The following is a 15880-nucleotide window of genomic DNA, read 5'->3' as shown; positions in this document are numbered from 1 at the left end:
CCAAAAATAAGTAAATTAAAAAAAATTTTTTTAAGTGAACTTAAAGGCGCCTGGGTGGCTCAGTTCGTTAAGCTTTGACTTCAGCTCAGGTCACGATCTCACAGTTCATGCGTTCGAGTCCTGCATCAGGCTCTGTGCTGCCAGCTCAGAGCCTGGAGCCTGTTTCAGATTCTGTGTCTCCCTCTCTCTGCCCCTCCCCCGCTCTCACTCTATCTTTCTCTCTCTCAAAAATAAATAAATATTTAAAAAATTCTTTTAAAACTGAATTTAGCAAGATCACAGCATACAACAATATAGACAAATTATTTGTATTATTAAACACAATCATAACTGAAATTATTAAAAATGCCGTAGGCAATAACATTAAAATATTAAATTCTTTATTCAAAATTTCCTAAAACATGTATAAGTCACGTACACTGAAAATCATGAACCATTACTGAGAAAAATTAAAGAAGGCTAGATATACCATATTCATGGTTCAGAAGACTCAATATTGTTGAGATGTCAATTCTCCCCAAATTTTGGCATATAAATGCAACACAATTTCAGTCAAAATCCTGGCAGGCTTTTGTGGAAATTGACATGCTGGTTCTAGAGTATACATGGAAATGCAAAGGAGGTACCATATGCAAAGCAATTTTAAAGCAGAAGAACATCTGAGTTATACTAGCTGTTTCAAGGTGTGTTCTAAGTCTACAGCGATGATCAAAAGTGGTATTGATGTAGATAGGTATAGAGATCCTAGAACAGACTAGAGAATTCAGAAATAGAAATGTGCATGGCCATTTGGACTTTGGCAAAGAAGCCAAGGCAATTCAATGGGGAAGGAATAATCTTTTCCACAAGTGGGGCTGAAATAGTTGACTATCCATATGTAAAAGAAAAAAAAAGAAAAGAAAAATGAATGTTGACCCTTATCATACACTATAGATAAAAATTAACCCTGAATGAATCCTGTGACCTAAGGGTAAGAGAACCTTCAAAGCTTTTCGAAGAGAACACAGGAAAAATTTTAGTCACCTGGGTTGGGGAAAGATTTCTTACCTTGGACACATGAAACATGAACTACAGAAGAGAAGGTTAATAAATTAGACTTCACCAAAATGAACAACTTTGGTTCTTTTTTTTTTTTTAATTTTTTTTTTCAACGTTTATTTATTTTTGGGACAGAGAGAGACAGAGCATGAATAGGGGAGGGGCAGAGAGAGAGGGAGACACAGAATCGGAAACAGGCTCCAGGCTCCGAGCCATCATCCCTGAGCCCGACGCGGGGCTCGAACTCACGGACCACGAGATCGTGACCTGGCTGAAGTCGGACGCTTAACCGACTGCGCCACCCAGGCGCCCCGAACTTTGGTTCTTCAAAACACATTGTTTAAAAATGAAAAGACAAGTCACAGAATGGGAGAAAATACGTGCAAATCATGTATCAGATAAAAGACTGTATCCAGAATATATATAAAGCGGTGTTACCACTCAATATAGTTCAGAAAAGGAACTACTCAATACAAAAAAAAAAAAATGGGCAAAATATTTGAACAGACACTACACCAAAGAAGACACATAAATGGCCACTAAGCACATAAAAAGTGTTACCAGAAAAACAAATGACAATCAAAACTACAATAAGTTACTACTGCAAACACATTAGAATGGCTAAAATTGTAAAAAACACATAACACCAAGTGGTGGTGAAGATGTGGGGTAACTGGCACTCTCATACATTGCTGGTGAGAATGTAAAATGATATCACCATTTTGGAAAACATTTTTTATGGAGTTAAACGTACACCTGCCATATGGCCAGCACTCTCACCCTCAGGCACTTACATTGCAGAAGTGCAAATGTATGTCTGCCCAAAGACCTGTATACAAATGCCTGTACTAGCTTTATTCATAATAGCCAAACACTGGAAGTGAATGTCCATCGACTGGTGAACAGACAAATATATTGCATAATATTCACAAAATAGAAAACTGCTTAGCAATAAAAAGGAATGAACTATTTATTTTATTTTTACTTCAGGCTAATCAAGTGAGGCAGCGGGCGGGGAGAAGAAAGACAGAAACCTGTCACTGGTTGTGACAATTCATTATAAAGACCACTGTACTTGAACTGGCCGGGAAGAGACTCTTGATAATAGCAACAACGTGGGTGAATTTCAAAAGCATTACGCCAAGTCGGGGAAAAAAGAATAGAACACAAAGATTATAATACTGTATGTTTCCGTGTGTATGAAATTCTGGAAACAGCAAAATTGTGATAATGGGAAACAGAGCACTGGCTTCCAGGGGCTGGCGTGGAAGGGGGGTATTGACTGCTAAGGGGAATGCGGAGAGAGAGTGCAGGAGGGACAGAGAGAGAGAGGGAGACAGAATCCCAAGCAGGCTCCTCACTGTCAGCACAGAGCCCAATGCAGGGCTCAACTCACAAACCATGAGATCATGACCCAAGCCAAAGTTGAAACCAAGAGTTGGCTGTTTAACCAACTGAGCCACCCAGGTACCCCTTATTTATTTTAGTTTAGTTATTTTAATTTAATTTTACTTTGTTTTATTTTTTAAATGTTTATTTTTGAGAGAGAGAGGGACAGAGTGCAAGCAGGGGAGGGGCAGAGAGGAAGAAACAGAATCTGAAGCAGGTTTCAGGCGCACAGCTGTCAGCACAGAGCCTGATGCGGGGCTCCAACTCACAAACCTTGGGATCATGACCTGAGCCGAAGTCAGACGCTTAACCGACTGAGCCACTCAGGTGCCCCTCATGATTTATTTAAGTAACCGCTACACCCAATGTGGGGCTCGAACTCACAACCCCAAGATCAAGACTCTCATGCTCTTCTGAGTGAGCCAGCCAGGCGCCCCCGGGGGGAAACTTTTTAGGGTGATTATGCTCAACATCTTTACCACAGTGTTGGTTGCACAATTACATGTGTAAAACAAAGCTCATCAAATTGAACACTTAAAATTGGTAAGTTTTTGTTGTATGTAAATTATACCTTTCGCAAAAGTGACCTTGCCCCCAAATGAAGCATGTGTCATCCCCAGTCCACAGCTGAAGGAACTGAGGCATATAGAAGGTAAGGAACATGCCTAAGTCACAGAACTAGCCGGTAGTGGGGCTGGGATTCAAACACAGGTGTCCATTTGAGTCCGTAGCTCATCTTTTTTCGTCTGTGTTTCGCTTCCTTCCTTGCTATTCATTGTATAAATAATTATTAAAGGATTGTATTAAAAGCACTTAAAAACTAGCAGAACAGGACCTGTATTATGAAGGCCCCTTGCCCAAGAATGTCTGGTAGTCTTCCCCTTGTGATTCTTACTTCGAAACCCTACCCTCACCTGGCTTCGTTTGGAGGCAGTACACCCGCACAGGGCGTGTGTGTCCTCCCTCTGGGACTGTCGGGTTTCTCGAAGGCGCTGCTGTGCCCACACTGCCTGCCTCGCCCTGCACCTTCTCCTCAAATCCAAGTCTTAGCTTCCCTTACCCCAGCCTCGAATTCACCCCATCCCATGTGCAGCATTTACACTTGTATTTACCAGCTCCACGTGTTTGTTCTTATTTATCTTGTTCTTTCACCTGCAGGCCTACGGAGTCCCTAACTAAGCCAGAAGCGTTGTGGAACGCTGCTGATCGGGTCCGGGTGTCCCCGACTCCCACCTCACACTGCCCGAGACGACATCTTTGACACGCCTAGAGCTCCAATTTGGATCTTCTAAGCTCAATTTGGTTCAGGTGAGCCAACCTTTATTAGGTGTCCACTGGGTCTCAGGCCTGTGAAGCTGCCATTACCCATCAGCGCCGTGCGCGTGGTAACAGGAGTGCGAGTAAGGCCCAGGCCACGACAGCAGACGGCGCGGTCTCCAGGGTGAGCGGGGGGGGGGGGGGGGGGGGGGGGGGGGGGGGGCGTGATAGAGGGTAGTGTGGGGAGGGAGCCGTCTTCACAGAAGAGGTGACCCCTGTGTTGGGTTTGAGTGATGGAGAGGAGATGTACAAATTCCTGGGAATATCCGCCCAAAAGCATGGAAGCGTCCATGAGTGCACGTGTCTAGCAGAGGCTGGTACTGTTGGGTACAGAGGCAAAGGGACAGGGCAGGAGCTGAGGGCCAGAAGGTAGCAGGAGCCACACAAGGGCAGGCTCCTGATGCAAGAATCGGGAGCCAGGTGGGGTGCCTGGGTGGCTCAGTCAGTTAAGCGTCCAACTCTTGGTTTCGGCTCAGGTCACGATCTCAAGTTTTTGAGTTCGAGCCCTGCACTGGGTTCTGTGCTGACAACTTGGAGCCTGCTTGGGATTCTCTGCCCTCCTTTTTCTCTCTGCCCCTCCCCAGCTCTATTTATTTCAGTTATAAATAAACTTAATCAAAAATATAAAAATAAAGGAATCAGGAGGCAGGTGTGCTGTTACCAGGTGAGCTGTTACCAAATAGGGGCAGACTCTGGCCCAAGTACAGGATGCAAAGTGATAAAGGGAGCATGTATGAGCTTTGACTCTGTGTTAGGCACTTGTGATCACTTGACGTGTGTTAGGTCACTAATCCTCACAATCCTATCAGGTCGTAAGACCATTGTTAGGCCCATTTTACAGATGACAAAACAGAGGCCTAGAGAGGGTAAGTAATATGTCCACAATTTTTTTAAATTTTGTTTTTTTTCACATTTATTCATCTTTGAGAGACAGAGAGAGAGAGAGAGGGAGACACAGACTCTGAAGCAGGCTCCAGGCTCTGAGCTGTCGGCACAGAGCCGGATGCGGGACATGAACTCACTGGCTGCGAGGTCATGACCTGAGCCGAAGTCAGAAGCTTAACCGACTGAGCCACCCAGGTGCCCCCACAATTTGTTTTTAAGATGCGAACCCAGGAAGTTTGACTCAAGAGCCCAACTTTAACCACTTTGCTACTCTTGTCCCAGAAATACTGGAAGGACTTCAGTTATTCATTTATTATTTATTTTTATTTTTTAAAGCTCATGTATTTATTTTGAAAGAGACAGAGACAATGGCAGGGGAGGGGGAGAGAGAGAGAGGGAGAGAGAGAATCCTGAGCAGGCTCCGTGCTGTCGGTGCAGAGCCCGACGTGGGGCTTGAACTCACAAAACCATGAGATCGTGACCTGAGCTGAAACCAAGAGTCAGACGCTTAACTGACTGAGCCACCCAGGCGCCCCAGGACTTCAGTTTTTAATTTTTTTTTTTAATTTTTTTTAACGTTTATTTATTTTTGAGACAGAGACAGAGCATGAATAGGGGAGGGGCAGAGAGAGAGGGAGACACAGAATCTGAAACAGACTCCAGGCTCTGAGCAGTCAGCACAGAGCCCGATGCGGGGCTCGAACTCACAGCCTGTGAGATCATGACCTGAGCCGAAGTCGGACACTTAACCGACTGAGCCACCCAGGCGCCCCAGGACTTCAGTTTTTTAAATGCCTCCAAATAGCAGTAGCCCAATCAGAGGGAGCAATTAGAGTGTAGGCAAAAATTTTAAATAAGGGAAATAAACCAGTCTCAAAATACCAAGGCGCGGGAGGTATTCCCCCCCCCCGAAAAATAGCAAGATATTTATAGACCTCTTAGTATCTGGAATAGAGGGTTATCATCTGTAGAAGATTGTAATTTACAAACATCATAAAGTAGAAATTCGATGATGACCCTTTAATGCGATGCTGCTCAGATTATGCCTTCCGAGCTGGGTTTCAAGCGTGTCTGGAGGGAGGTGGCATCTTTCTGGGCCACAGCTGCCTTTTCTCCCAGAGAGGACCCAGCGGTCCCCCCCGTGCCTGTACCCAGATATCCAGGACACAGAGGGGACACCCATGACACCCAACACCCAGGCTCAGAACGTATGTGAGTCACAGCATTCCTTTTGACCACTGGCATCTTCAAGGTCATAATTAACATCCTGTTGCTCATGAACAAAGTCCGGATTCCTCAGTTTGGCCTTCGCGGTCACCCACAACTACCTTTCCCAGTTCACTGGTCCCCACCTAGCCCCACGTATCTCTCCTCCAGCCCACACGACCCACTCTCCTAAATTTAGACCAGACTTGTGTATTCCTAGGTCTGGGTCTACATTCCCACTGTTGCCTTGGCCTGGTCACACCCCCTTCGTCTCCCTCTCAGCTGTCCTGTCAAACAAAATCCGACCCATCTCTCCAGCCTCAGGTCAAGGACAACCTGGTCATGCCCATGAGAGGCAGCCTCTCCTGGGGGGGTTAGTGCCTACTGGCAACATGCCTCGCTCCCAGAGGGGCAGGACTGGGTCATGCACAGGCTTGCATGCCCCCCAGGGACCAGGACTGGCCCTGACATAGACTGGGCACTCATTAAATATTCGCTGAATGACTGCCGGGTTTACTTATTTTTTCATTTCCTCCAATTCCTGAGAACCTTCAATTCCAGAAATCTCAAATGAGTATCTGTCACATATTGAAAAGACTCACAGAGAAGGTATTTCAGAGCTTCTCTCCATGACCTGGTCTAGAATATGGTATCTCACTGTTGGGAAGTTCATCCTGCTGTTTAATTTAGCTTCTCCAGCCACACGGTAGGCTGATTTTTGTTGTTCTTGTTCTTGTTATCACCTCTGTACTTTGGAGAACAGCTGGTGCCCATATTTGGCATAACAATTTTTGGTAGACCTTAGAATTCTGTCACATGATCTGCTATCACACAGGGTAGCGTGATGTCCCTGAACAGAACCCCATAACGTGGAAGCCTCCACACGGCATGAAGAGCACACACGCATCATAGTCCTGTTTTTCTCTAGTCAAGGCCTCCTGTGCATTTGAAGGTTCTATGAAATTAACTTTCTCCTTCTTGATTAAATAATCTCTGTTCCCCCCAGAGATTATTTCTGGCCTTATCCAATGTTTTCAAGTTGAAATAGAAATAAATATTCTTGTAAGGGTCTAAGGAAACTTCTAAGTATATTAAATCCTGTGTGTATCTGTATTGTGTGTGTGTGTGTGTGTGTGTGTGTGTGTGTGTGTGAGAGAGAGAGGGGTGTGTATGTGGGGTGTGTGTGTTTGTGATGGGTGTGTATGTGGGGTGTGTGTGTGTGTGAGGGGTGTGTATATGGGGGGGTGTGGGTGTAAGTGAGGGGTGTGTATGTGTCTGTCTGTTTGAGGGAGACTGAGAGATTATTGAGCTGCCCTTCTAAAGATCAGGTTACGGTATAAAAGTACTAAACTAGGGGCGCCTGGGTGGCTCAGTCGGTTAAGCGTCCGACTTCAGCCAGGTCACAATCTCGCGGTCCGTGAGTTCGAGCCCCGCGTCAGGCTCTGGGCTGATGGCTCAGAGCCTGGAGCCTGCTTCTGATTCTGTGTCTCCCTCTCTCTCTGCCCCTCCCCCGTTCATGCTCTGTCTCTCTCTGTCTCAAAAATAAATATATGGTAAAAAAAAAAAATACTAGTCTGAAGTTTACCGAACATGCGGTAAGCATTTGGAAACCCGCTTAAGTACTTGGAATCTTCTAACAGCTGGGCCCTCTGTCATTTTAGCTCCAGGAAATTGATCAAAGACCATCAATTAGCCCTTATGGGGTCACGTCAGTCTGGCCTCAGAGCAACAGATGTGGAAAGGGGCGAGAGAGCAGTGTTTCCCACAGAGTGTGAGCTTGGCATTTTTCACTTTTGAGAGCTACTTGAAGATTCCTAGGTGTGACTTTCCTGGCACGGACCCAGCGATTCTTCGCTGCCTGGATCAATCCTAAAGGAGTGGCGGGTTTTGGTTTTGCATTTGTGCTTTAGGTACAATCTTCATCATTGTCCACACGTGCACACACACCCACCATTTCATCCACGGTAATATCTTAATCATTGTCTCCATTCTCTCTCTCTCTCTCTCTCTCTCTCTCACACACACACACACACACACACACACACACACACTCATCCATTGTGGTGCTTCACTCAAACTGGTGAATGTGCTGAGGATGAGGCTTGCCTTCTGCTCTCTTCCAAGGAGAGCCGCTTTGAAACAACCCACCAGGACATTAGAACAAACCCGCTTTTATTTTATCCAGCAGATGGCGCTGTGCACCACACTCTGCTGGGCCATCTACCGGTCCCGGGAGGTTGTTCCTCCAAAGCCTGGAGTTAGGGCGAGGCTCCACTCTGATCCACTCTCCTCTCCTCTGCAGTCTTATAGACATTATGCATCCACCGCAGCCGTCAATGGATCCTAAAACGTATAAAAAACTGCTTCCTGCTAATACATTCATTCAGGAACCTTCCAGTGAGTGTCGCCTGTGTGACAGGTGCAGTTCTCAGAGCTGGGGGTATGGGGGTGAGCAAAGCAGTTGACTAAATGATGCCCACTGCCCGTGAGACGATGAAAACATACAAATAAATCTGTCACATAACGTAATCTCAGTCATCAGTCGTACTCGGAAGACAAAATAAGCAGGTTCTTTCAGTGGGCTGTTCTGAGAAAGCCTTTCTGTGGGGTGACAGGTGAGCAGAGCCCTGAATGATTCACAAAATGTGGCTCCAACCTCCAGGGCACCTGAGAATGACCTGAGGAGCTTTTCAGCACCCCTGAGGTGTGCTGACCTAATTGGTCAGGGCCAGGGTCGGGGCGCTGGGGGTTTGAACTCTCCCAGGTGGTCTTAATGTCCAGCCGGGGTTGAGAACCGTTGACTCTCAATACCTCAGCAGAAAATCATGCCCCTTGGTAGAGTATTTTCCTGTAACTGAATGAAAAGGGTTCCATGATAGGACTCAGAAAGGTGTCAGCGACTCTTCTCGCTGCTGCTGACTGACATATGGCGGGCTGCATCCTGGAGGCCTTGGGTTGGGACTGGACCGGTGGTGACACTGTCCCAGGCGGCTCCCTGAAGTCCAGCCAAGCTGGGCGGCTGAGCTCGCTCGGCCAGCCAGAAAACACACCTGACCCTGCCAGGCCTCCGGGCCCGGGAATCATCTTAGAAAGGATCCCTCTCCTACCCCCATGTGAGTACACTTGGGTGCCCTACCTGGGAGCAGAGGACTCTCCTACCACCTGTCTGTCTTAAGGTAGGGACCACCTTAAGTTGCTTCTTCTACAACTGTACCTCTCTGACCTTGTACCTAACTCCCTGCCTCTCCGCCTTCTGCTCTGGAATTCATCAAGAGTCTCAGGCTAAACACAGAGGACAAACCAGTGGCTGCCAGAGGGAAAGGGCGTGGGGAGTGGGCAAAATGGGTGAAGGGGAGAGGGAGATACAGGCTTCCAGTTAGGGAATGAATAAGTCACAGGAATAAAAGGCACAGCATAGGGAGTAAAGTCAGTGACACTGTAAGAGCATTGTATGGTGACAGGTGGTAGCTACACGTCGGGCGAGCATAGCCTAACTTACAAACTTGTTGAATCACTATGTTATACACCCGAAACTAACGTAACTTTGCGCGTCAACTACACTCAAATAAATAAATTAATGGGGAGGGGGAATCTTTAAGGGAAAGGGGCTCTCGGGACTAGATTCTGGAACTATTGAGTGGGCCCAGGTGTGCTCTGGGAGCCTCATGGACTCCAGCCCTCAGCTGCTGACCCTGATTCTGTCTCATTTGGGACACATGGGTCCCATCTCCACTGGTGCCCGACAGTGAGCTGCCTTGGAGAGCATTTCCTTGTTTCAGACAAGCTGGAGGTTGTCTTTCCCTTGTCTGAAATGCTGGCCAGGAATGGCTCGCCACATCCACCTTCCTGAGACTCGGGCTCCAGGGCAGATCTTGCCCTCAGACACTGAAGTGCTCAAGGAGGCGAGCGGAGGATCTAGGCTGAGAACAGACATACTAAAGAGAACCCTCGGGGCGCCTGGGTGGCTCAGTCAGTTAAGCTTCCGACTTCAGCCCGGGTCATGATCTCACGGCTCGTGGGTTTGAGCCCCGCTTCGGGCTCTGTGCTGACAGCTCAGAGCCTGGATCCTACTTCAGAGTGTGTCTCCCTTTCTCTCTACCCCTGCCCATGTTCTCTCTCTCAAAAAATAAATAAACGTTAAAAAAGAGAGAGAGAGAAGAGAACCCTCTGTAATGAGATCTCCATGGTATTTGTCCTGGAGCCCAAGGCCACAGTTCTTTCTCTTTATTTTTAATCATAGAAAATTCAAAGCAAACACAGGAGTAGAAAGAAGTGTAAAGTGAAACCCCAGGGACCCTGTCATCCAGCTTCAACAGGTTGTCATCTATCATCATAACTCTAGGAGCTGGGGATAGGGAAGTACAGTAGGTTTCAGATAACATGTCATGGTACCCATAAATATGTCAGAGGCACATCTTTAACAGATAGCATTTTCAACACGCTCACCATGCATTTATCACCTTATACCACAGTAGTTCATATTCATATTTCCCTGTTGTCTTTTTTTATTTGTTTTTTTTTTCAATTTTTGAGTGGGGGTGTAGAGGGAAAGAGAGAGGGGAGACTCTTAAGCAGTTCCATGCTCAATTAGGAGCCCAACACAGGACTCACTCCCATGACCCTGGGATCATGACCTGACCCCAAATCAAGAGTCGGATGCTCAACTGACTGAGCCACCCAGGCGCCCCTCCCTATTGTCTTGAAGGTCAGTTTGCTTAAACTGAGACCAAATTGTTCCTTGATACGGGCAAATATCGTATTCGTTTTCCATTTAACCCACTTCCAACTCCCCAGTTCTCGTTGGGTGAGGAGCAGGAAGTTAGGTAAGAACATTGACAGTGACTTGAGAGGTTTAGTGGAAGGCACATGTGGGATCTGGATGAGCCTTCTCTTCCCTGCTCTCTGAGGGAAAGACAAGCTTACTTGTTATGAGCCTTAAAATTCACAGACAGTGATCTGTTAAGTACTCATCAAAAGCAAATAAGCATTATTACATAAATCCCCAACAGTATTTTGCTATATAAAAAAAAAAGATATTAAGCTCTATTCTCTGATGTGAAAAGTCAACTGAATCACTCAGATAATTCTTAAGAAACACATTCAATGTTTAATGGCCTTGTTCTTAAAAGTGATACCCTCCCCCACCCAGTCAAACCACTCTTTTGAGTTTAGAAGTGTTATTTAACAAAAATAAAATCCACTGTTCTTCCTTCCCTCGGTCATTAGAAGATGGTCTTTAGCTCTTGGTTAGTTTTCATTCTTTTCCCTGGAAGACGTTCCCCTTAGAAAGGAAGGGAGAGTAAATCGAAGAGTGCAGGGCGTTAACAGGGATCTAGTGGAGGGTAGAATGCTAAATCGTAACTTCTCGCTGGGCAGAAGAAGATTTTGCTATATTTTATTTATTGGGTTGACTCCTTTGTTGATACAAATCCCCTGAGATGTTGTAATCTCTTAGCTATGCTTTAAAATTTTTTTTTTTTCAACGTTTATTTATTTTTGGGACAGAGAGAGACAGAGCATGAACGGGGGAGGGGCAGAGAGAGAGGGAGACACAGAATCGGAAGCAGGCTCCAGGCTCTGAGCCATCAGCCCAGAGCCTGACGCGGGGCTCGAACTCACGGACCGCGAGATCGTGACCTGGCTGAAGTCGGACGCCCAACCGACTGCGCCACCCAGGCGCCCCATCTTAGCTATGCTTTAGAGGAAGGTTTTAGTCTCCTTCTGCTACTGTAACCCATTGGTCAAACTCGGTGGCTTAAAACAACACACATTTATCACGGTATGGTTCTAGAGGTCAGAAATCTAAAATGAATTTTACAGCACTAAAATCAAGATGTTGGCAGGCCTGGTACTTTCTAGAAGCTCTAGCCGAAAATGCGTTCCTTGCCTCTCCCAGCTCCTAGAGTCCGCCCACATTCCCTGGCTCGTGGTCCCTTCCTCACATCACTCAGACCACTTGCTTCTGCATCACATCTCCTGCTACCCGCCCTGGACTCCTGCCTTCCTACTATCAGGATCCTTGTGATTATGTTGGGCACCCACAGGTCATTAGGATGATCTCTCCATCTCAAAATCTTTCATTTAAACACATCTGCAAGGTCTCCTTTTTGCCATATATAGTAACATTTACAGGTTCAGGGGATCAGGATTTGGGCATTGCTTAAGGGAAGGAACGAGCTGTTGAAAATCCAGGCCTTATAAACCACCCCAGAACTCTCTCTTCTTTTAGTCTTCTTGGGGGTGGCCAGTTGACAGTCACATACACTGTACTCTGGGAAATCCAAAGCTGGTCATTTGTTGAAGGGTAGAAATTTGTGGGCCCCGAAGCAGATAATATGCATTTTCTCCCTTGTGAATCAAAATTGTTCAAAACTGTGAGTATCCATAGACAACTATTGAGATATCGTCATCAGATAGCTTCAGTCTTGGACTTCTGTGGTTTCTATGGGGTTGTGCAAACATTAGGTACATTTGCCATCCCTCTCAAATCAGGGCAGGGTCTAGGACTGCTTTGACCGTGTCCAGGCCTTAGGAGTCAGACGGCTTTCACTTCCTATCTCCCAGAACACTGGATCTGGAGGCCTAATCTTCCACGTAAGAAGTCCAACAACCTTGCTGGGGAGATTGCATGGAGAGGTCTAGAGGTTGCTGGGAGAGGAAGAAAGCCACAGCCTCCCAGCTATCCCTGTCAGGGCACCATTTATGTGAGCAAGCTGTCGTGGATCTTCCAGACCAGCTCACTCCGGCTGAATACCACCGAATGACTCAGTCTACACCACAGGCAGAAGAACCACCTTATCAAGTCCTCTCTGAATTCCTGATCTACAAAATTGTGACATACAAGAAAGCGGTTGTAGTGTTAAACCTCTAGGTTTAAGACTGTTCTGCAACAATTCGATGACCAGACAGAATTTGGTGGCCACTACTCACACACAGTGTGCTAATCACTCTCTAGAGGGTCAAGGGTAGAAACGGAGGGGGCAGCCATCCCCAAATCCCAATCCACAGTATCATCAGAGAGTGTAGATTTGGACCTTTCCTGTCTACATAGTGAGAAACTGATGGATTGACTCATCTCCGAAGTGAGGATCAGGCAACAAAGAGTCAGAGTTTTTTTGGAGTGACAAATGGAATAAGAAGAGTTTTGTAATCTGAGAAGGCCTATCCGGATGTCGTACTTAGTAGTGGTAGTTATAGTAACGGTGTTATAGGAGAATTAAATGGAGAATAGTCATTCTCTGCTTGTTTAATATTGTCTCCAAGGGTGGGTGTTGATAACAGGTTTCGAGCAATATGATTTTGCATCATAACTCATTTTCACTGTTGAGAAGGAAGAAAAGGACAAGGGAAGAGGAAAACAAGTTATTATTTTTTTCCTCCCAGAGAGTTTGGGACCTAGAGCGTTACTTGCTAATGTATTACGTAATTGTAGATTATGTAATTTGTGGACACATGTATTCTCTTCCTGTCCTGAGCTGACCCTCCCCTCTCTTGCTTTCTTTGATCCCCGTGCAATTTTCCGTGTATCCTGCCACTACAATAGAATGAAAATGTATTTTTTAGACCTCAGCTGAGCCTGTGACTGCCTATTTAAAACCAATTGCCCTTCAGAAAGTTTGATCAAGCCTCGTACAAACAATGATTAAAGAGCCGGAGTGAAATAAGTCTGCCTCTCCACGGAAGACAGTTCATGCAATCAAGGCATGAACTTGAGCCCAGAAAAGAGCCAGCACATGTAGTGCCTTTGCAGACATTTCAAGTTTAGTCTGTCCATACTGAGGTCTGCAAAAGATTAGAAGCTGGAATTCTAGGCCTGTCAGGAACCAGACCCACACAGCCTCTGGGACCAGAGGCCTTTGGTCACAAGATACGGGAGCCTCTTCTCAAGCAACTGAGACAGAACATGCAAACACATATTTCTGTCTTGTAGATTAAGATTCCTGGGCTGGATGTCCATTTTCAATTTTAAAAACTGGTTTAGAATTCTCCCTGTGTTCTTAGCCATAAGAAAGGCTTTGCTCACTGTTGACTAGCCTACCCTGATGGAAAACAAACAAAATGTTAGGTTTTGAAAACAATACAAATCAGACTTCCCTGCCGGACCATCCTGTTTCAGGACAGCAGGAGAGATCCTGGTGGCTTTTCTGTGCTTGAGGTTTTCACCTTTTCACTGTGAGAGTTGCTCTGAGTACGGTTAGCACAGCTCTTGTGAAGTCAGGGTGCCATCTTCCAAAGACAGGACCCCTTATTTTGAAAGAAACCGGCTGCATCTTAGGCCAGATATTGGAACTCAGAGACCTGAGGGCATCCCACGGCCTGGAGAGAAGGGGAAATTGCCAATACTGTGTTTCCCGGTGGTGAGCTGTGTTTGTTCAGGCAGAGAAAGCAATGAAAGTGTTCCTTTCTCCCGATAAGGTGAAATTTCTCCAGACCAAATTCCCTGGCACCCAGTGATTATACCTCTGAAGCGGCCAAGCCCACAGCACACAGGAAGCAACAGTGACATGCCCTGGAGAAGACACAGGTGCTACTGAACGGAGACGGTGAGGGCGGAAGGAGGGGGTGGAAGCTCACCCCGGGGATCCAGCGGGAGCTGGGGATGCAGGGCTGCACACGGGCCAAAAGGAAGGGATTTGGGATGGGCACACTTGACTTTGCCATTGGTATGTGCCTTTGGCAAGTCCTCTGACGACTCTAAATTATATTCCTCGTTGGGAGAATGGGGATATCGTCTATTTCATGGATTCTGGGTGAGAGTGCCTGTTGCAGGTCATGTTCACGGCACAGGACGAGGGAAGAGTGGGGCCGCTGAAACACAAGAAACCGGTGAGACTGAAGTCATCGATACAAGTCATTCCCAGCTTGGGGGCAAGGACGGGGCTTCTGTGCAAGGCTTAGGGCCTCAGTCGGGATTGCTCTGGGATCCAAGGAGCTAGTGGTGAGTGGTCCTGAGTCTCTGCAGGGTCATTAACCTCTTCAGCTGTGCCACGAGGCAGGCAGGGCCTGGGACTGCAGGCCATAACAGAGCTGACACCCACGGCAGGCTGTGCATACTCGCCGTTCTTTTTATTTTAAAAAATTGTTTTAATGTTTATTTATTTTTGAAAGAGAGACAGAGTACGAGATGGGGAGGGGCAGAGAGAGAGAGGGAGACACAGAATCTGAAGCAGGCTCCAGGCTCTGAGTTGTCAGCACAGAGCCCGACACAGGGTTTGAACTCATGAACCACAAGATCACGACCTAGGAGGAAGTTGGATGCTTAACTGACTGAGCCACCCAGGGGCCTCCATACCCTCAGTTCTTAATGAAGGCTTGTAGCAACCCAACTCGTCTCAATTCCAGGTTGTGCCGCTTTCCCAATCTTCATGTACCCATCTGGCAAGCTTTCTTTTTTTTTTTTTAATTTAATTTTTTAAATTTACATCCAGGTTAGTTAGCGTATAGTGCAATAATGATTTTAGGAGTAGAAGCCAGTGATTCATCCCCCACATATAACACCTAGGGCTCATCCCAACAAGTGTCCTCCTTAATGCCCCTTACCCATTTAGCCCAACCCCTCCAGCAACCCTTCCATCAACCCTCAGTTTGTTCTCTGCATGTAAGAGTCTCTTTATGTTTTGCCCCTCTCCCTGTTTTTATATTATTTTGCTTCCCTTCCCTTATTTTCATCTGTTTTGTATCTTCAATTCCACGTATGAATGAAGTCATATGATATTTGTCCTTCTCTGACTAATTTCGCTTAGCGTAATACCCTCCATGTTGTTGCAAATGGCAAGATTGCATTCTTTTTGACTGCCAAGTAATAGTCCATTGTATATATATATATCACGTCTTCTTTATCCTTTCATCTGTCGATGGACATTTGGGGTCTTTCCATAATTTGGCTATTGTCAATAGTGCTGCTACAAACATTGGGGTGCAGGTGCCCCTTCAAAACAGCATACCTGTCTGTATCCCTTGGATAAATACTTAGTAGTGCAATTGCTGGGTCCTAGGGTAGTTCTATTTTTAACTGTTTGAGGAACCTCCATACTGTTTTCCAGAG

General features: G+C 46.2%; 1 long non-coding RNA gene across 1 annotated transcript in view; it reads left to right on the top strand.

Moving 5' to 3' along the window:
* LOC122495675 overlaps positions 1 to 14959 on the top strand; it is a 96103-nt gene extending 81144 nt beyond the window's left edge. Inside the window, exons 3-4 of the long non-coding RNA XR_006300533.1 lie at positions 3586 to 3735; positions 14251 to 14959. This is a non-coding gene — a long non-coding RNA (uncharacterized LOC122495675). The remainder of the gene's footprint in view (positions 1 to 3585; positions 3736 to 14250) is intronic.
* The last annotated feature ends 921 nt before the right edge of the window (positions 14960 to 15880 follow it).

The sequence above is a fragment of the Prionailurus bengalensis genome, chromosome F2 (genome assembly GCF_016509475.1).
Source record: "Prionailurus bengalensis isolate Pbe53 chromosome F2, Fcat_Pben_1.1_paternal_pri, whole genome shotgun sequence".
NCBI classification, from domain to species: domain Eukaryota; kingdom Metazoa; phylum Chordata; class Mammalia; order Carnivora; family Felidae; genus Prionailurus; species Prionailurus bengalensis.
The sequence above is the reverse complement of the archived record's forward strand: the minus strand, read 5'-3'. Positions and strand labels throughout refer to the sequence as shown.